The 21,541-nt window shown below is 40.7% G+C and overlaps 1 long non-coding RNA gene across 2 annotated transcripts in view; it reads right to left on the bottom strand.

The window, feature by feature from the left end:
- LOC147365838 (uncharacterized) overlaps window positions 1-21,541 on the bottom strand; it is an 85,709-nt gene that overhangs the window by 62,058 nt on the left and 2,110 nt on the right. Inside the window, exon 2 of one of the 2 annotated variants that reach the window (XR_015132893.1) lies at window positions 15,149-15,707. The exons of the other annotated variant lie outside the window; for it this stretch is intronic. This is a non-coding gene — a long non-coding RNA (uncharacterized LOC147365838). Of the gene's footprint in view, window positions 1-15,148; window positions 15,708-21,541 lie in introns of those variants that run through there. 2 annotated transcript variants of the gene reach the window in all.

Raw genomic sequence — 21,541 nt, 5'->3', positions numbered from 1 at the left:
CTCACATCTGCTTTGTATTTGTTAGTTCATGTATGTGTGTGTGTGTGTTTTCTCAACTTGATTTTAAGTGCCTTGAGTTAATTTTTTGACTTCTTTGCACAGTGTTGTGGCATTAAGGTTGTTGAATGGATGGATGGATGGATGAATTAAATAATGTGAAAACTTGTTTAATTCAGAGGAATTTGAAGGAAACAACTAGAATTTAAAAGTCTTAACTAGATAAAAGTCATTCTAAACGCAAACAGCTTTGAGGGTTATGTTGTAGGTGATTCGACCGAGTGACCTGTCTTTATACTGGGACTCCTCCATAAACATATGCAGTACTCCATAAACATTTTTAACTGAAATCACTCAGTTCTGACCCTTACTCATTCACTGTTAACTATTTCTTCTCTAAGGAAGTGACTTGACTCAGTGACTGACACATGTTCTGTTCAGAAAATATTTCTGTATTATTAAAAGGAATTAATATGCGTTGTGTTTAGTGTTTGCTCATATAAGGGTACAAGTTCTTTCATTGCAGGGACCCAGTATTTGAAGTAATTTCACACATACATAGAGTTTATAATTAATACAATTCTAATTTTATAGTGGATACTTAATAGTTGTTTCTGGAGTGGATGAATAAATCGCCAAAAAAAAAAAAAAAAGTTTTATCCTTTGAAAAAAAGAGTCTTCTTTTCCTAAGTCTGTGTTTCTCAATATGATACTGGACCACCTATTTTAGAATAACTTGGGATTCTTGTTAAAACCAGAAATTCTTGTGATTTCCCTGGTATTCCAGTGGCTAAGACTCTGTACTCCCAATGCATGGGGCCCGTGTTTGATCCCTGATCAGGGACCTAGATCCCACCTGCTGCAAAGAAGATCAAAGATCCCAGTGCAGCCAAATAAATAAATCAATCAATAACTTTAAAAGTAGAAATTCTTCAGCCGCAGACCTAACAGAATCTTGTAGGGGTGAGGTTGGGTGGGTAGATGGAACAACCAGAAATACACACTTTGAACAGGTGCCTCACATAATTCTGATGCTCCCGTAAGTCTGAGCACCATTGCTCTAAGTATTGGGGTGGCCAAAAAGTTCGTTTGGATTTTTCTGTTAAGATGTTACTGAAAAACCTAAATAAACTTTATGGTCAGCCCAATAAAAGGTAGACCCATGAAGACCCATGAAGGTACCTGCTCAGTAGTCAAGAGCATAAACCTTGACGCCAGATTGCCTGAGCTTATCACTAAATGTATGTTCTATGCATACTATTTAACCTCCCCGTATCTCAGTTTCCTCATCTACAAAATGGGAAGAACAGTATAATTATTGCTGAAAGTTATCGTGAGGGTTAAATGAGTCAATATAGGTAAGGTGCTTGGAACAGAGCCTGGCTGTATAAACAATGTTTATCACTTTCCAACAAAGTGGTACATTTCTGTATATAGCCTGTCTTATTGTAAGAAGACCTTACCCTCAGAGTCTGTCCTTTCTATCCCCTCTCCTTTTCTGTTTCCGAGAAGTAGACACTTCAGGCTAGGATATTGCCTTGTGCTGTGCTGTGCTTAGTTGCTCAGTCATGTCCGACTCTTTGTGACCCCAAGGACTGTAGCCTGCCAGCCTCCTCTGTCCATGGCGATTCTTCAGGCAAGAAAACTTGAGTGGGTTGCCATGGCCCTCCTCCAGGGGATCTTCCCAATTCAGGGATCGAACCCAGGTCTCCCGCACTGCAGGCAGATTCTTTACCCTCTGAGCCACCAGGGATGTTCAAGAATACTGGAGTGGGTAGCCTATCCCTTCTCCAGAGGGTCTTCTCGACCCAGGAATCAAACCAGGGTCTCCTGCACTTCAGGCGGATTCTTTACCAGCTGAGCTAGCAGGGAAGCCCGGATATCACCTTGTTGCAGGGCAGACTTGCACAAAGAAAGCTTAGATCTTTTACCACATGCTGCTGAGCCAGAGATCAGTATTTAGTCTTTTGTACAGCTTACCTATAATTAAAATCAAATAAAAAGGGCAGAGATTCAAATGACTCTAACATGTTTTCTCACCAGAAAATGTTTGGGTAGCTGCAAAGGTTAACAAAACAGCCTATTGTAGCCACAGTCCTACAGCCAAGTCATCTCCTATCCCAAGTCTCCGTGGAGAGCACCGTAATGGTGGGGTCTCTTCTGCCTTCCTACACTTGTCTCAAAGACATTTGCCAGTCTCTGGTGGGTGGGAAAGCATTCCCAAGACCAAACCAGAGTTTATAACTCTCGCTCAGAGGGTAAGATGAGCTTTGGCAACTGATCCCTTGAGGATGAGTCCTTGACAGTAGGTGTGCCTGGGAAGTTTAGGACGGTTTTTCAACAATGGGCTTTTTGTTAGCCTGTGACTCCAGACTGGATATGATTAATGAACTCTTTTATTTATTTAATTTTTAATTTTTGGCTGCAAGGCACGTGGGAGTCTCGTTCCCCCAGCCAGGGATGGAACCCACATACCCTGCACTGGAACTGCAGAGTCCCAACCTCTGTACTGCCAGGGAAATCCCTGGACTCAAAATTTTCTCCTATCACGTGACTTCTAGAAAGTTACTTACAATTTCTATTTCCCCAATTTGTAAACAGGAACTTAGAATGTTAATGCTTAGAAGAAACATCTAAGAATTGGATACAACTCATTAAATTTTTATAGAGAGGCTAACTCCACAGAGGTCGAGGGACTTACTTAAGCATATAAGTGATTGGGTCAGGAATAAACGTGAAGTTTAGTTAATTTTGCTCTTAAGAAAGGGATAAAATTGAGGAAATAATGAAATTTTTGCTTGAAGTCCAAACATTTTAATGTATTGATATTTTACCTTTTTGATGTTATTTCTGACAATCTAGCTCATGAATAAAAGATTATTTTCTAGTATCTCATCTAATGAGACTATAATAGAAGCTTTGCTGTTAAACATAATATATAGAATTTTATGGTTTCTTTGAATATATGTTTTTCTTAATAATTTGGGATCATAATTTAATTGGGGTTTTTTTTGGAGTATTTTTTTCCTTTTAATTTATTTATTTTGGGCTACACTGGGTCTTCATCGTTGTACTTGAGCTTTCTCTAATTGTGGAGAGCAGGGGTTACTCTTTGTTGCAGTGAAGAGTCTTCTCTTTGCAGAGGCTTCTCTTGTGGAACATGGCTCTAGGGCATGCAGGCTTCAGTAACTGTGGCACAAGGGCTCAGTAGTTGTGGCTCATGGGTTCTAGAGTACAGGCTCAGTAGTTGTGGCACACAGGCTTAGCTGCCCTGCAACATGTGGCATCTTTCAGGACCAGTGATTGAATCAGTGTCCCCTGCTTTGCAAGGTGGATTCAACCACTGCACCACCAGGGAAGCACTTAATTGATGATTTAATGAATCAATTCTTTTAGAAAATTATTTCATTACAGTGTGTGATTATATCTCAATTAAAAATTATTCTAAATTTCCATCACTCATCAAAAGTATATTTCACTTCCATGAACTTCAATTATACTTTTAAATATAATTTCAGATATGTAGAAAAGTTGCAAGAAAAGTTGCAGGAATCATATGAAGAATCTCCAGGATAGTCTTCACTATAAAATATTGCATATATATAGTATATTTCTTTATTTCTATTTATATATACACTTTTTTTTCCTAAGACATTTGAGAGTGAGTTGCAGGCATGATGCCCTTCTAACCTTAATTCTTAACTGGAAATAGTGTACCGCACCCAGCAACTCTAGAGTAATCCAGTATCGGTCTTTTCAGCAACACCCACTCAGGCAGATAATAATCATTGTTGATAGCATCATTTTCAAATTGTAGCATCTTCTGACTTGAACAATGGTAGATAAAAATCTAGCAATAAGAATAATTAATATAGCTTTTTCCCTCAACAGATATTTACTAAAGAGTATGTTGGTGCCCTAATGAGTGAAAGAATAAAACGTGTCTATATTTTGCTCATTTGAAAATTGCTGAGCTCAACTAAGATTTCTCTTCCTCCTCCATTTCTCCCTAACACAGTGAAGCATTTTCTTTCAGAGTGAGAAGAGAATTGAAAATAAAATTGCATTTGCTTATGGATGAAGGAGAATCAAAGGATCAAATCAGACATCTAAAAAGACTAATTCTGAACTCTCTAAGGATGTAGTTTTGCTTTCTGCAGTTTGATTATTGTGTCAGCTGTTTCTTTTTTTGCTGAAGTTGGAGTGAAATTGCAGAGTGTCAAAGAGATCTTTAAGAAGTTTCTCTTTCTTGCTTCTATTTCACTGCCTTCCCACTTATGTAAACTACAGTGGATGCTTGCAGTACTTAAGGAAAACCCTTTCCCTTGTCACCTTGAAGGGCTCATTCAGCCCAGATCTCCAGTTGAATACTGATTGCCTTGGCATCAATAGCAACAGAATTTGTGAGATCCTATAAGGATATAGTGGACCTTAGGTTAAAACAACCACAGGAGCTCTGAGTGGCCAAAGAGGACAGAGGGTCAGCAATAATATATGGCATTTATTTAAGCATTTAAATTTCCAGTGTTGCCTTTTCCAAACAAAGCACCTTTGGGTAGAAAATTAGTCATCATGACTATATAGTTCAGTATACATAATCAGAGAGCAAAGTGGCCTGTTGTAAGCCCAACTCATCCCTATAAAAAGAGGGTTTTGTAGTAACAAATTGTTGGCAACAATTAGACCCTTATTCCTGGTTTTAAGCAAAACCTTTAGACATAATTGTTTCTTATGTTTAAGAGGACAAATTGTGAAATGTGTCTAAACCTTAATTATAACCTTATCCTTCTCTGTTCCCTGATGTGAAACTGGCCTCTTACCAGATGAATAGAACATGATCTGCTGTTTTAGTAGCATCAGATATAGTGAGGGTACTACCATCTTTTCAGTGCCAATGTGTCTTTGTTTAATAAAGGTCTGAAGAAAAATGGAGAAGCTCTATACAGTCAGCAAAAACAAGTCGAGGAGCTGACTGTGGCTCAATCATGAACTCCTTATTGCCAAATTCAGACTGAAATTGAAGAAAGTAGGGAAAACCACTAGACCATTCAGGTATGACCTAAATCAAATCCCTTATGATTATTCAGTGGAAGTGAGAAATAGATTTAAGGGCCTAGATCTGATAGATAGAGTGCCTGATGAACTATGGAATGAAGTTCGTGACATTGTACAGGAGACAGGGATCAAGACCATCCCCATGGAAAAGAAATGCAAAAAATCAAAATGGCCGCCTGGGGAGGGCTTACAAATAGCTGTGAAAAGAAGAGAAACGAAAAGCAAAGGAGAAAAGGAAAGATATAAACATCTGAATGCAGAGTTCCAAAGAATAGCAAGAAGAGATAAGAAAGCCTTCCTCAGCGATCAATGCAAAGAAATAGAAGAAAACAACAGAATGGGAAAGACTAGAGATCTCTTCAAGAAAATTAGAGATACCAAGGGAACATTTCATGCAAAGATGGGCTCGATAAAGGACAGAAATGGTATGGACCTAACAGAAGCAGAGGATATTAAGAAGAGATGGCAAGAATACACAGAAGAACTGTACAAAAAAGATCTTCAGAACCCAGATAATCACGATGGTGTGATCACTGACCTAGAGCCAGACATCCTGGAATGTGAAGTCAAGTGGGCCTTAGAAAGCATCACTACGAACAAAACTAGTGGAGGTGATGGCATTCCAGTTGAGCTCTTTCAAATCCTGAAAGATGATGCTGTGAAAGTGCTGCACTCAATATGCCAGCAAATTTGGAAAACTCAGCAGTGGCCACAGGACTGGAAAAGGTCCATTTTCATTCCAATCCCAAAGAAAGGCAATGCAAAAGAATGCTCAAACTACCACACGATTGCACTCATCTCACACCCTAGTAAAGTAATGCTCAAAATTCTCCAAGCCGGGCTCCAGCAATATGTGAACCATGAACTTCCTGATGTTCAAGCTGGTTTTAGAAAAGGCAGAGGAACCAGAGATCAAATTGCCAACATCCGCTGGATCATGGAAAAAGCAAGAGATGTTTCCAGAAAAACATCTATTTCTGTTTTATTGACTATGCCAAAGCCTTTGACTGTGTGGATCACAATAAACTGTGGAAAATTCTGAAAGAGATGGGAATACCAGACCACCTGACCTGCCTCTTGAGAAATCTGTATGCAGGTCAGGAAGCAACAGTTAGAACTGGACATGGAACAACAGACTGGTTCCAAATAGGAAAAGGAGTACATCAAGGCTGTATATTGTCACCCTGCTTATTTAACTTCTATGCAGAGTACATCATGAGAAAAGCTGGACTGGAAGAAACGCAAGCTGGAATCAAGATTGCCGGGAGAAATATCAATAACCTCAGCTATGCAGATGACACCACCCTTATGGCAGAAAGTGAAGAGGAACTAAAAAGCCTCTTGATGAAAGTGAAGGTGGAGAGTGAAAAAGTTGGCTTAAAGCTCAACATTCAGAAAACGAAGATCATGGCATCCGGTCCCATCACTTCATGGCAAATAGATGGGGAAACAGTGGAAACAGTGTCAGATTTTGTTTTTGGGGCTCTAAAATCACTGCAGATGGTGACTGCAGCCATGAAATTAAAAGATGCTTACTCCTTGGAAGGAAAGTTATGACCAACCTAGAGAGCACATTCAAAAGCAGAGACATTACTTTGCCAACAAAGGTTCGTCTAGTCAAAGCTATGGTTTTTCCTGTGGTCATGTATGGATGTGAGAGGTGGACTGTGAAGAAGGCTGAGCGCCGAAGAATTGATGCTTTTGAACTGTGGTGTTGGAGAAGACTCTTGAGAGTCCCTTGGACTGCAAGGAGATCCAACCAGTCCATTCTGAAGGAGATCAGCCCTGGGATTTCTTTGGAAGGAATGATGCTGAAGCTGAAACTCCAGTACTTTGGCCATCTCATGTGAAGAGTTGACTCATTGGAAAAGACTCTGATGCTGGGAGGGATTGGGGGCAGGAGGAGAAGGGGATGACAGAGGATGAGATGGCTGGATGGCATTACTGACTCGATGGGCACGAGTCTGGGTGAACTCCGGGAGTTGGTGATGGACAGGGAGGCCTGGTATGCTGCAATTCATGGGTCGCAAAGAGTCGGACACGACTGAGCGACTGAACTGAACTGAACAATTTTGTTCTTAGCACTTTGACTTCCTTTTTGAAATATATTGATAATAAAACGCTAATTCTGTAAGACCAAGCTCTTTAAATAAGTAATATTCTGTAAATAGACTAAATGCCATCAAGATGGTAAAGAAAAATATAAATGGTCTAGGCAATGTCATGGATGGAGAAAATTTAGAGATTGTCTCTTCTAATTCAACCTATCTTTTACAATCTGAGGGGGCAAGGATCCAGGCAAATTAGGGTCCTGAGGTATTGACAGTGCCAGTTTGGCTGCTGCCCTATTTACCAACAGTTGATAGAACCTTTAACGTTTAGAACTCTATTTGAATTTCATTACTGTTATTATTTGAAGATCAATATGGAAAATGTGAAGCACATAAACAATTAGAAACAGAAAAGATAAATACATCGTAATGAATGTGGGAAATTTAGATCTGGATTAAGTAGCTGAGGGAAATGAGGAGAGATCAAGAGATATTCCTACTAAAGGTACTAAAAGTAATAGCATTTTTTTCTGAGTGACTGCCTGAATAAAGATGCCAATAAGAGAAGTAAAAACAAACAAACCAAAAATTGCAAATATGACCCTGAGCATCAGACTTGATGGTTAAGTTGGGAAGTGCTTCAGGTGGAAAGGGGAGAGCATTAAAATAGATTTCATAAAAAAAAAAATTAGTTCTTTATTTAAAAAAATAATTATTTACTTGGCTGTGCTGGGTCTTAATTTTAGCATTCGAACTCTTAGCTGTGGCATGTGGGATCTAGTTCCCTGACCAGGGGTCAAACCTGGGCCCTCTGCACTGGGAGCATGAAGTCTTAGCCACTGAACCATCAGGAAGTCCCCCAAATTAGTTCTTTAAAAAGCAATTCTTCGCAAAACGAAAAAGTTCTGGGAGTTCCCTGGTGGTCCAGTGGTTAGGATTTGGTACTTTCACTGCTGTGGTCCGGGTTCGATCTGTAGTCAGGGAACTAAGATCCCACAAGCCACGTAGCAAGTCCAAAAATAAAAGAATTAAAAAATAAGGAAAGAAAAAGTTCTAGAGATTGGTTGCACAACAGTGTGAATATACTTAACCACTGGACATATGCATAACAATAGTTAAGCATATAGAAAGAAAAGAAATAAAATAAATGCATAAGTTTTATTAATGGAACTATTTCTATTAAACTTATTCTCCATCTGTTTTGGAGCTGCATCAGCTTTTTATGTTTTAGGAGCACAGACTCACTCAGGAAATCTCAAGTAATGGGAAGCCCATCTATTTTAAGGATGCACATGACAATAAAAAGAGATAAGAATATCATGGGTACCTAAGAATAGCATTATGATTGGGCTTCAATTGGGAACTGAAATGAACATGAAACTGGACAAATTCCATGCGTGCCTAGAGACTGGGTTAACCTGTCACTCTTGGCTGCAGCAGGAATGCAGTATTCCCCAACCAGAGGGTGTCACCATTCCTCTGTCTCGATGACTACCAGCCTACCACCTCATTTAGCTAGTTATAGCTCTGCTTACTCATAATTCCAGCTTACTCATAGTCTCTAAGACCAACTTTCAGCTTCTCTCCCACAACCAACAGACTGATCCTCTCTGTAGACCCCATTTCAAATTCTTAAAAGGAAGAAAACTCTGACCTAGCTCAATTTTCACCATAAGTATGCATCAGAATCACCTGGAGAGGGTGTTAAACTACTAATTGTCGGGCTTCATTCCCAAGCCTTTCTGGTTTAGTAGTCTAGGGTACGTCTGAGAATTTGCATTTGAATCCGGAGTAAAGCTCACCACATGGGTCTGGGGACTACATTTAAGAACCATTGGTCTGGTTAGTCACGCTTTTATCTGTCTGGACAGAGCAAATGGGGCTATACCTCATGTTGTAAATACCATACTTCTGAACTGACTCTCTGGCTCATAATTGGAGAGTTTTTTTAAAACTTCCTTCTCTTAACGGCCTCTTCATTTCCACAGGGCTGGAAAAGGTCAGTTTTCATTCCAATCCCAAAAAAGGGCAATGCCAAAGAATGTTCAAACTACCATACAATTACACTCATTTCACATGCTACCAAGTCCATGCTCAAAATCCTTCAAGTTAGGCTTCAGCAGTGCATGAACTGAGAAATTTCAGATGAATAAGCTGGATTTAGAAAAGGCAGAGGAGCCAGAGATCAAATTGCCAACATCTGTTGGATCATAGAGAAAGCAAGGGAATTCCAGAAAAACATCCACTTCTGCTTCATTGACTACACTAAAGCCTTTGACTGTGTGGATCACAACAAACTGTGGAAAATTTTTAGAGACAGGAATACCAGACCACTTTACCTGTCTCCTGAGAAACCTGTAAGCAGGTCAGGAAGCAACAGTTAGAACCAGACATGAAACAACAGACTGGTTCAAAATTAGGAAAGGAGTATGATAAGGCTATATATTGTCACCCTGCTTATTTCACTTCTATGCAGAGTACATTATGCGAAATGCCAGGCTGCAGGGAGTGCTGCAGTCCATGGGTTCGAAAAGAGACACGACTTAGCGACTGAATAAAAGGATCAGATTTTAGGAAAAAGCTTCAACTTCCTTTTTTTTTTTATAAAGATGACTAGAATTTAATTCTTAAACCTTCTCAAGTTCCATGACCACAATTCAACTACTGACCACTAGCTCCACCTAACTGTACTCTAAGAAAGTTAAACTTGGTATCCAAAGCCAATCTCAACATTTATCTCCTCATACAAGTTCCTCCTTAGGTTTTTCTTCTTTTAAAAACAAAACAAAATAAACAGGTAAAATACACATATTCCCATTTTACCAGTCATCCAGGCTCTTAATCATAGTAGTTTCAATTTTTCTATCTGCTCCCGTTCTTTCTCTTCCCCTCACCCTGCATGCATGTGCACAAGTTGCTTCATTCATGTCCGACTCTTTGGGACCCTATGGGCTGTAACCTGCCAGGTTCCTCTCTCCATGGGATTCTCCAGGCAAGAATACTGGATTAGGTTTCCATACCCACCCAGGAATCGAACCCATGTCTTCTGCAGCTACTGCATTGCAGGCAGATTCTTCACCACTGAGCCATCAGGGAAGCCCACCCCTCACCCTACTCTATCTAATTAGAAACCAAGTTCTACAGATTCTACCACATATCACAGTTCAGTTGCTCAGTCGTGTCCAACTCGTTGTGACCCCATGGACTGCAGCACGCCAGGCTTCCCTGTCCATCACCAACTCCCAGAGCTTACGAAAACTCATGTCCATCAAGTCCGTGATGCCACATATCATAGGCTTTGCTAAAATCTGACACTTCTCCCACTACGAATGTCATCATGATGGTCTAAGCCATCAACCACTTCTGATCTACACCAGTATTTCTCAAATGTTTCTACAAAATACCTCTAACAGCAAAAAAATATATAAGTGGTGGGGAGGAGGGTACCCTTAGGGAACGTAACTCTTAGCAGCTTTTAAATCTTTCTCTACCCACTTTGGAGAAATTTATTGGTAGACTCCTATTATTTTGGTTTGTTTTAAAACTTTTGGCTGCAATTCATAGCATGTGGAACCCTAGTTCTCCAACCAGGGATCAAACCCATGCCTCCTGCATTGGAAGGTGGAGTCTTAACCACTGGACTTCCACGGAAGTACCCTGTTATCTTGAAAAAATTAGGCAGATTTTGCAAAATCCATCTATTTTTGCTTTAACATTATAGGAAGCTTCTAGTTAGTTGCCAGTGAGCCATATTGATGCCTTGAGTACATTCTCTACATTTAATGGGGACTTTATATACGGTACCTGTTTCCTGGTTTGAAAAGAATCCCTATGGACCCCACCTAGTCTCTCTGGCCTCTGTCTGTCCACGGGCATGCACCATTTTACTTCATCACTGCCTAAAACGCATTCCAATAGCTTCTAGTAGTGCCATATGGCTACCAAATTAAGTATATATGGCTTTTTTGATTCAAAACCCTCCAAAAATGATCATTCCAATCTTATTTCTGATACTAAGTTACTTTTTTTTGCAAGCTGAAATGCTTTGATTACTATGTTCTCAATATTTAACTGAATCTGGTTACTGGGAAGTCGCTTACTTTCCAGTCATCTAGCTAGCACTGCTGCTGTTGTTGCTAAGTCGCTTCAGTTGAGTCCGACTCTGCACGACCCCAAAGACGGCAGCCCACCAGGCTCCTCCATCCATGGGATTCTCCAGGCAAGAACACTGGAGTGGGTTGCCATTTCCTTCTCCAATGCATGAAAGTGAAAAGTGAAAGTGAAGTCACTCAGTCGTGTCTGACTCTTCTCGACCCCATGGACTGCAGCCTACCAGGCTCCTCCACCCATGGGATTTTCCAGGCAACAGTACTGGAGTGGGTTGCCATTGCCTTCTCCGCTAGCTAGCACGGTAGTTCTCAAAATGTGTTCACTAGACCAACAGTATCAGTATCACCTGGGAACTTGCTAGAAATGCATATTTTATGTCCTGTGTTATTTCTCAGACCTGCTGAACCAAAAACTCTGGCTGAGCAATCTGTACCCTAACAAGTCCTCTGCTGTGATTCTGATGCAGCTGAAGTTTGAGGGGCACTGGTCTAGGGTTTAGTTTTTTAATTTAAGACAGAGTAAGACGATGTCCTTGGTGGCCCAATGGATAAGAATCTGCCTGCCAATGCAGGGAACGCTAGTTCGATCCCTGGTCCAGGAAGATTCCACATGCTGCTGAGCAACTAAACCTGTGCACCACAGCTACTGAGCCTGTGTCCTAGAGCCTGTGAGGCTCAGCTACTGTGCCTGCATGCTGCAACCACTGAGGCCTATGTGCCTAGAGTTTGTGTTCCGAAACAAGAGAAGCCATCACAATGAGAAGCCCATGCACCTCAACTAGAGAGCCCTTGCACAGCAATGAAGCCTCAGTGCAACCAAAAATAAATACATTGACTTATTAATTTAAAAATTCTTTCAAATATCTTTTTAAAAAAGAGTAAGAGATGCATTTTAAAGAAGGAATCTAATGGAATGTAAACTATTATTTAAGTAAAATGTTCATTTTTAAGACAAAATGTTACTACTCTCTAAAGACTTTCACTAGAATTCTGCTGCTGCTGCTAAGTCACTTCAGTCGTGTCTGACTCTGTGCGACCCCATAGATGGCAGCCCACTAGGCTCCTCTGTCCCTGGGATTCTCCAGGCAAGAATATGGAGTGGTTTGCCATTTCCTTCTCCAATGCATGCGAGTGAAACGTGAAAGTGAAGTCGCTCAGTCGTGCCTGACTCTTAGCAACCCCATGGACTGCAGCCTACCAGGCTCCTCCATCCATGGGATTTTCCAGGCAAGAGTACTGGAGTGGGGTGCCATTGCCTTCTCCGAGAATTCTGCTACTAAATATAATTTTCATACAAGCTCTTAATTTAGAAAATGTGTTCTAAGGGAAGAAGAGCAGAGTAACAATTTTTAGTTCATTTGTCTCCTCCTAGTGGCAGGCTCCTGGAGAAGGCAATGGCAACCCACTCCAGAACTGTTGCCTGGAAAATCCCATGGGCGGAGGAGCCTGGGGTCGCTAAGAGTCAGACATGACTGAGTGACTTCACTTTCACTTTTCACTGTCATGCATTGGAGAAGGAAATGGCAACCCACTCCAGTATTCCTGCCTGGAGAATCCCAGGGATGGTGGAGCCTGGTGGGCTGCCGTCTATGGGGTCACACAGAGTCAGACACTTAGCAGCAGCAGTGGCAGGCTTTTAAATACTGACCATGATACCTCATGTATGTTTCTCAGAAATTATATTTGTAAACTTTTTTCGTAAGGTTCCTCTTACTAACTACAATTAAAGTCAACTGATCCTGGGGACTCCTCTGGGTGTCCAGTGATTAAGAGTATGCCTTGCAATGCAGGGGACGCAGGTTTGATCCATGTTAAGGAAACTACGATCCCACGTGCTGTGGAGCAACTAAGCCTGCACACCGCAACTGGAGTCCATGCATGATACATACACATTTTTTAAAGATCAATTTGCCCTCCTCCCAAATTACATAGCTTTTTCTCTATTAGCTCCAACTGTAGTTATAGAAAACCATGTAATTTGTCTCTTCTGTGGCTCTTTTTAATATAACTTGTAAATCTTCCCTCATTTTGTTATCCGTAACTGCTTAGCAGCAGAACTTCATTTCTTAGAACACTTTGAGCTTTCTTCCTTTATAGAACGTCAACAACATCCAGGTGTTTACCTTTATTTCTCTCACTACCTCGCACTTTCTGGAGATGCCCCAGAAACCACACGACCTCCAGGGTACTGGGATTGCCACAGCCGCCAAATCCTTATTCAATGAGCACTTTGAGCCCCCAAGCTCCTAGGCTATATTAACTTAGGGTGTGAACAGACTCCTTTGACTCTTAAAATCAACAAGACAAGGTCTGACTTCTTCCAAAAGGTTTTATTAATATGGCAGGATAACTTATGGAGATCCTAGTACACTGCATTTTTCCACTTGGTCCCTTCCAAGCGGCAGCCGGGCCATTTGTATTCCTTTGTCTTGGATGTCTAAAGGAAAGAAAGCTGAAGCTAGTTGAAGACTGAGGCTTTTCCCATCTATTGTTAGAGTCTGAGCTCACTGAAGAAATTATGCTAGATGTCTGAGAGGAAAAAGGGAAGAGATGCCTTTATTTTAAACTGGAGGAAATAAATGGAGATTTCTTTAAGCTGGGAAGGAGTGTGAACTGGAGGGTCCTCATTCCCTTAGCAGCACCCTGGAGAGGTGCTAAGGCCAATGGGTTGCTTAGAAAGGCTAAACCACTAAGCATCCAAATCACAGCAGCAGTGCGCTCTGTGGAAACAGAGTCCCTGCATTTTAAGGATCTGTGAGGTTGCAACTTCGGGTAGCTCAGAGTAACCAATGTGGGCTGAAGGCTGGGGCAATCTCTTCAAATACTATGTATGATCTAGGAATGAGAGGGAAGGGGGTGTAAAAGGGAAGAAACTGATGGAGATTAAGATTTCCTGCCATCCTGTTGTGACAGGGGTTTAGTTAAGTTCAATTTGATTTAAAGAAAATAAAGAAACATCTTTTGTTTGGTTTTTTAAATATATCCAAGTTTGCAACTGAAACTCACATACAAGGAAATATTCAATATAAGAAAGAACAAAGCAGAAAGAGCTGGCGAACACAGTAAAGGGCAAGCTCACAGAACAAGGGCCGCTGATGGCACTCAAACCTTGCTGAACAGATGCCAGGGCACGATTAGGTGTGACGCCCTGAGCTCTTTGTCCCCCTTTTCAACTCTGTAAGGTTTGATACTCCATGTCATTCCTCCACCCCAGCTGTCCTGAGTCAAGGGCTGACATTTCTACCAGGTCTGTTACGCTTCCCAGTTTCTCAGAAAAGATAACAGACTACAGAGGACTGAGTTAGACAAGTAAAGTTTCCTGATTTTCTAACACTCAGCTTCCTAATGTATAACATGGACGTTACACTGCTGAGGGCTGATATTTAGCTTGTGTGCACTGGTAAACCATGTATATGTGTGTGTTCAGTCGTGTTCAACCCCATGGACTGTAGCCCACCAGGCTCCTCTGTCCATGGGATTTTATACTAGAGTATAAAAGTATATAGGCAAGAATACTAGAGTAGGTTGCCATTTCCTTCTCCAGGAGATCTTCCCGACCCAGGGATGGAACCCACATCTCCTTCATTGCAGGTGCATTCTTTTACTGCTGAGCCATTGGGGAGTGAGTGAGTGAAAGTTGCTCAGTTGTGTCCGACTCTTTGCAACCCCATGGACTGTATAGATCATGGAATTTTCTAGGCCAGAATACTGGAGCAGGTAGCCTTTCCCTTCTCCAGGGAATCTTCCCAACCCAGGGATTGAACCCAGGTCTCCTGCATTGCAGGCGGATTCTTTACCAGCTGAGCCACAAGGGAAGCTGCTGGTAAACCATATCCAATGTTAAATTATTGAAACTCTTCCATATTAGTCAGTAAAAAGCAATTACCACAAGCAATTTTTGCTTCCCTGTTCAGTTTTAAACTAGTGCTTCTATTATTGTTGTCTTAAAAAAAAACAGCTTTATTAAAATATAATTCACATACCATAAAGTTTGTTCATTTGTATACAATTCAGTGCTGTTTAGTACACGCAGCAACACGCAACAATCGCCACTGATTCCTGAACATTTTCATCATCCCCAAAAGAAGGCATTTCCAATTCCTCTTCCCCTCAGGCCCTGGCAACCACTGATCTATTTCCTCTATCTATAGGTTTGCCAATACTGGACATCTCATATAAATGGAATCATCCAGTATGTGGCCTTCTGGATTCTTAGAGTACTTTTCAAGTTTATCCATGTTGTAGCACGTATCTGTACTTCATTTTTATTGCTAAATAAGATTACATTCTATACACGTAACATGTATTGTTTATTAATTCTATTTTCTGGTGTTGTTCAGTTGCTGTCTTGTCCGATTCTTTGTGACCCCATGGACTGCAGCAAGCCAGGCTTCCCTGTCCTTCACGATCTCCCTGAGTTTGCTCAGATTAATGTTCACTGAGTTGGTGAAGCTATCTAACCATCTCATCCTCTGCAGCTCTCTTCTCTTTTTGCCTATTTTTAAGCAAAGGTAATTTAGTTTCTTAAAGTTGGCACCTGGGTCTTATGATCTCTTTGGACTGAGAGGAGGTGTTAAGAATGGACTCTAGTTGCAAGTCACGGAAATTCCAGTCACCAAAAGGCTTCTTTCAAAGCTGACACTGATAGGTTATTCTGCTCAATAAGGTTTTTTTCTGTCTGAGAGCTGTTTCAATCTTTAAGCTAATTTTCAAAGCTTTAGGCAATGGAGACAATACTAAAAGGTCTTGTTTCCTCCCAAGGGAATGGTTTTTTCATCTATGTGCTACGTTATAATATTAAAATTTATAGATTTTTGTATACAGATGTGTTTTTGAAAATACATAGAGTATTTCTGAAAGGATACATAAGAAACTGGTAAAAAATTTAAAAAAGGCAACAACAACAACAAAAAACCCCAGCTACCTATGGAAAGGTGATCCCTTCATGGATCACAGCCTCGTCATGGCGAAGGGGCTTGTATAACTCAGTGAAGCTATGAGCCATGCTGTGCAGGGCAGCCCAAGACAGACAGGTTGTAATGCAGAGTTCTGACAAAACGTGGTCCACTGGAGGTATATTCTTGCCATGAGAACCCCATGGACAGAATGAAAAGACAAAATATGAGACCAGATGATGAGCCCCCAGGTCAAAAGGCGTCCAATAAGGTACTGGGGAAGAGCAGAGGGCAATTACTAATAGCTCCAAAAAGAAAAAGCAGCTGGGCCAAAGCGGAAACAATGCTCAGTTGTGGATGTGTCTGGTGGTAAAAGTCTGATGCTGTAGAGAACAATATTGTATAGGAACCTGGAATGTTAGGTCCATGAATCAAAGTAAATTAGATGTGGTCAAGAAGGAGATGGCAAGAGTGAACATTTTAGGAATCAGTGAACAAAAACATATGGGAATGGGTGAATTTAATTCAGATGACCCTTATATCTACTACTGTGGACAAGAATCCCTTAGAAGAAATGGAGTAGCCCTCGTAGTCAACAAAAGATTTCAAAATGCAGTAAGTACACGGGTGCAGCTTCAAAAATGACAGAATGATTTTGGTTTGTTTCCAAGGCAACCATTCAACATCACAGTAATCCAAGTCTATGCCCCAACCACTAATGCCAAAGAAACTGAAGTTCAACAGTTCTATGAAGACCTACAACACCTTCTAGAACTAACACCAAAAAATATGTCCTTTTCCTCATAGGGGACTGCAGTGCAAAAGTAGTAAGTCAAGAGATACCTGGAGTAACAGGTAAGTTTGGACTTGGAGTACAAAATGAAAGTTTTGTCAAGAGAAATACTAGTCAGAGCAAACATCCTATTCCAACAACATAAGAGACACTCTATACACGGACATCACCAAATGGTCCATACCGAAATCAGATTTATTATATTCTTTGCCACCGAAGATGGAGAAGCTCTATACAGTCAGTAAAAACAAGACCTGGAGCTGACTGTAGCTCAGATCATCAGCTCCTTATCACAAAATTCAGGCTCTAATTGAAGAAAGTAGGGAAAACCACTAGGCCATTCAGGTATGACCTAAATCAAATCTTTTATGATTATAATGTGGAGGTGATAAATAGATTCAAGGGATTAGATCTGGTAGACAGAGCACCTGAAGAACTATGGATGGGGGTTCATAACATTGTACAGGAGGCAGTAACCAAAACCAGCCCAAAGAAAAAGAAATGCAAGAAGGCAAAGTGGTTGTCTGAAGAGGCTTTATAAATAGCTGAGAACAGAAGAGAAGTGAAAGGCAAGGGAGAAAGGGAAAGATATAACCATCTGAATGCAGAGTTCCAGAGAATAGCAAGCAGAAATAAGAAAGCCTTCTTACATGAACAATGCAAAGAAATTGAGGAAAACAATAGAATAGGAAAGACTAGAAATCTCTTCAAGAAAATTGGAGATATCAAGGGACTATTTCTTGAAAGGATGGGCACAATAAAGGACAGAGACAGTAAGGACCTAACAGAAGCAGAGATTAAGAGGTGGCAAGAATATACAGAAGCCAGAAGAAATATACAAAAAGTTTTAATGACCTGGATAACCATGATGGTGTGGTCACTCACATAGAGTCAGACATCCTGGAGTGTGAAATCAAGTGGGCCTTAGGAAGCATTACTACAAACAAAGCTAGTGGAGGTGATGGAATTCCAGTTGAGCTGTTTAAAATCCTGAAAGATGATGCTGTTAAAGTGCTGCACTCAATGTGTCAGCAAATTTGGAAAACTCAGCAGTGGCCATAGGACTAGAAAATGTTAGTTTTCACTTCAATCCCAAAGAAGGGCAATGCCAAAGAATGTTCAACCTGCCATACAATTGCCCTCATTTCACATGCTAGCAAGGTTTTGCTCACAATCCTTCAAGCTAGGCTTTAGCACTACATGAATCAAGAACTTTCAGATGTACAACTTGGGTTTAGAAAAGGCAGAGGAACCAGAGATCAAATTGCCAACATCTGTGGATCACAGAGAAAGCAAGGGAATTCCAAAAAAATTCAACTTTTGCTTCATTGACTACCTGAAAGCCTTTGACTGTGTGGATCACAAAAACTGTGGACAATTCTTAAAGAAATGGGAATACCAGACCACTTTTTCTGTCTCCTGAGAAACTTTCATGAAGGTCAAGAAGCAACAGTTAGAACCAGACATGGAAATACTGATTGGTTCAAAATTGGGAAAGGAGTATGACAAGGTTGTATATTGTCACCCTGCGTATTTAACTTATGTACAGAGTATATCATGCAAAATGTCAGGCTGAATGAATCACAAGCTGGAATCAAGATTGCCGGGAGAAATATCAACAACCTCAGATATGCAGATAATACCACTCTTGTGGCAGAAACTGAAGAGTAACTAAAGAGCCTCTTGATGAGAGTGAAAGAGGAGAGTGAAAAAGCTAGCATAAACTCAAGATTAAAAAACTAAGATGAAGACTACCCTGGTGTTCCAGTGCATAAAACTCTGAGCTCCCAGTGCAGGGGGCCTGGGTATGATCCCTGATCAGGGAACTAAATCCCACATGCCACAACTAAGAATCTGCATGCTTCTTGGAAGAAAAGCTATGACAAACCTAGACAGCATATTAAAAAGCAGAGATGTTACTTTGCCGACAAAGGTCTGTATAGCCAAAGCTAAGGCTTTTCCGGTAGTTATGTATGGATGTGAGAGTTGAGCCATAAAGAAAGCTGAGCACCAAAGAATTGATGTTTTTGAACTGTGGTGTTAGAAAGGACTCTTGAGAAATTCACTTGGACTGCAAGGAGTTCAAAGCAATCAATCCTAAAAGAAATCAACCCTGAGCGGTCATTGAAAGGACTGAGGCTAAAGCTGAAGCTCCACTACTTTGGCCATCTGATGGGAAGATCTGACTCATTTGAAAAGACCCTGATGCTGGAAAAGATTGAAGGCAGGAGGAGAAGGGGACAACAGAGGAGGAGATGGTTGGATAGCATCACTGACTCAATGAACATGAGTTTGAGCAAGCTCCCAGAGTTGGTGATGGACAGGGAAGCCTGGCGTGCTGCAGTCCATGGGGTTGCAAAGAGTCAGACACGAGTGAGTGACTGAACTGAACTGAATGCTGCAAGTAAATATCTGGCATGCTACAATGAAGACCAAAGATCCCCCGCATGTAGCAACTAAGACATAGCCCAGCCTAAATAAATAAATATTAAAAAAACAAAAAGCCAAGATCATGGCATCTAGTCCCATCACTTCATGGCAAATAGAAAGGGAAAAAGTGGAAACAGTGATGTATTTTCTTTTCTTGGGCTCCAAAATCACTGCAGACAGTGACTACAGCCATGAAAATAAAAGACTCATACTCCTTGAAAGGGAAGCTATCACAAATCTAGCCAGCGTATTCAAAAGCAGACATATCATTTTGCCAATAAAGGTCCACAGTCAAACCTAAGGTTTTTTCAATAGTCACGTACAGGTGTGTGAGTTGTACCATAAAAAAGGCTGAGCGCCAAAAAATTGATGCTTTTGAACTGTGGTTCTGGAGAAGACTTGAGAATCCCTTGGACTGCAAGAAGATCAAATCAGTCAGTCCTAAAGGAAAAGTGAAATTAACTCAGTTGTTTCCGATTCTTTGGGACCCCATGGACTGTAGCCCACCTGGCTCCTCTGACCATGGAATTCTCCAGGCAAGAATACTGGAGTGAGTAGCCCTTCTCTTGTCCAGCGGGTCTTCCTGAATGTGAGTCTCCTGCATTGGAGGTGAATTCTTTATCATTTGAGCCAACAGGGAGCCCTCCTAAAGGAAATCAACCGTGAATATTCATTGGAAGGACTGATGTTGAAGTTGAAGCTCCAATACTTTGGCCACCTGATGCGAAAAGCCGATTCCTTGTAAAAGACCTTGATGCTGAGAAAGATTGAGGGCAGGAGAAGAGGGCGACAGAGGATGAAATAGTTGGATGGCATCAACAACTCAACAGACATGAATTTCAGCAAACTCTGGGAGATAGGGAAGGACAGGGAAGCATGGCGTGCTGCAGTCCATGGGGTCACAAAGAGTCAGACATGACTGATCAACAGTAATGGAAAGGGGAGCTGGCAGACAGGGATGGCAGGCTTCCTTCTCTGTCCGTATCATTTCATAAACCATTCAAATAAATAAACTTAACAATTATGTCTTAAATAGTAAACAGTAATAACCTTGACTAGAAGTATGAGCATTATTTATTTGAAAGGGACATCCTGAGGCATTACAGTGACCTCATAAAATGTATTTTCGACCCTCAGACTTTCACTTCTGCTGCTCCCTCAGCTTGGATTGTTCTCCTTTTTATTCTCCCCGAACCCCAATAATATCTGACAATTTAATTTCTCAACTTATAGAACACTGTTTGAGACACAATCTAATCTTCAAACAAAAAATATACAGTAAGGATGAATAATTTTATCTTCATTTAATAAATAAGAACACAGGGGATGAGAAAGCACAGCAGCTTGTGCCAGATCACAATTACTACATTTCAGATCTAGAACTTCTAAGTTCTATAACTTCTAAAAAGTCCAATACTTCTCCCACTTTTTTAAAGCTATGAAATCCATTCATTTAATGAAGGAATGCGTAAAAATGCACAAAAATGTTTACTAAAGTGTGCAATATCAATAAATACCATCACATAGATCTATATTTACCGTGGAAAACATCCATGATACTAAATATAGTGAGAAAAGCAAGTTTGAAACAGATGTATAGTTTGAACACATTTTTGTAATAAAAATTGTGTTTGTGTATGTAGAAAGAAGCTGGAAAGCTAAACTGTGTAGGAAGATGTTTTTGTTTTTCATTTTCTTCAGCCACACAGCATGGCCTGTGGGATCATATTTCCCCCATCAAGGCCACCGCAGACAAAGCATAGTCCTAACCACTGGACCACCAGAAAATTCCCCAAAAATGTTTTTTTAAAGTTATAATACTCTAAATTTGTAAATATTATTACTATGACTAGACTAAATGCATATTAAGTGCTTAATATGTGCCAGACAATGGCCTAAATCTGTTTTACATGGATTATCTCTTTTAATCCTCACAAAAACCAACTTGCCTAAAGCCTTGCAGTTAATAATGCAGCAAAATCAGACAAGTATCAGACCCTAACTCTCATGCTCTATGGAGGTAGATCATCCTGTCTCTCTACAACCATCATTTATTTTATAATCAGAGAAACCCGTGAAGTTAGTTTTAGAAAAATCCTGTTCGAAACTTCACTTTACTTAGTCTCTACTAATTACTACTACTAAGTCGCTTCAGTCCTGTCCGACTCTGTGCGACCCCATAGACGGCAGCCCACCAGGCTCCCCCATCCC

This window comes from Bos grunniens, chromosome 9 (genome assembly GCF_055505025.1).
Source record: "Bos grunniens cultivar Pamir isolate PY7600 chromosome 9, Bosgru_T2T1.0, whole genome shotgun sequence".
In the NCBI taxonomy this organism is placed as follows: domain Eukaryota; kingdom Metazoa; phylum Chordata; class Mammalia; order Artiodactyla; family Bovidae; genus Bos; species Bos grunniens.
This window is presented reverse-complemented; position numbering and strand designations above follow the sequence as displayed.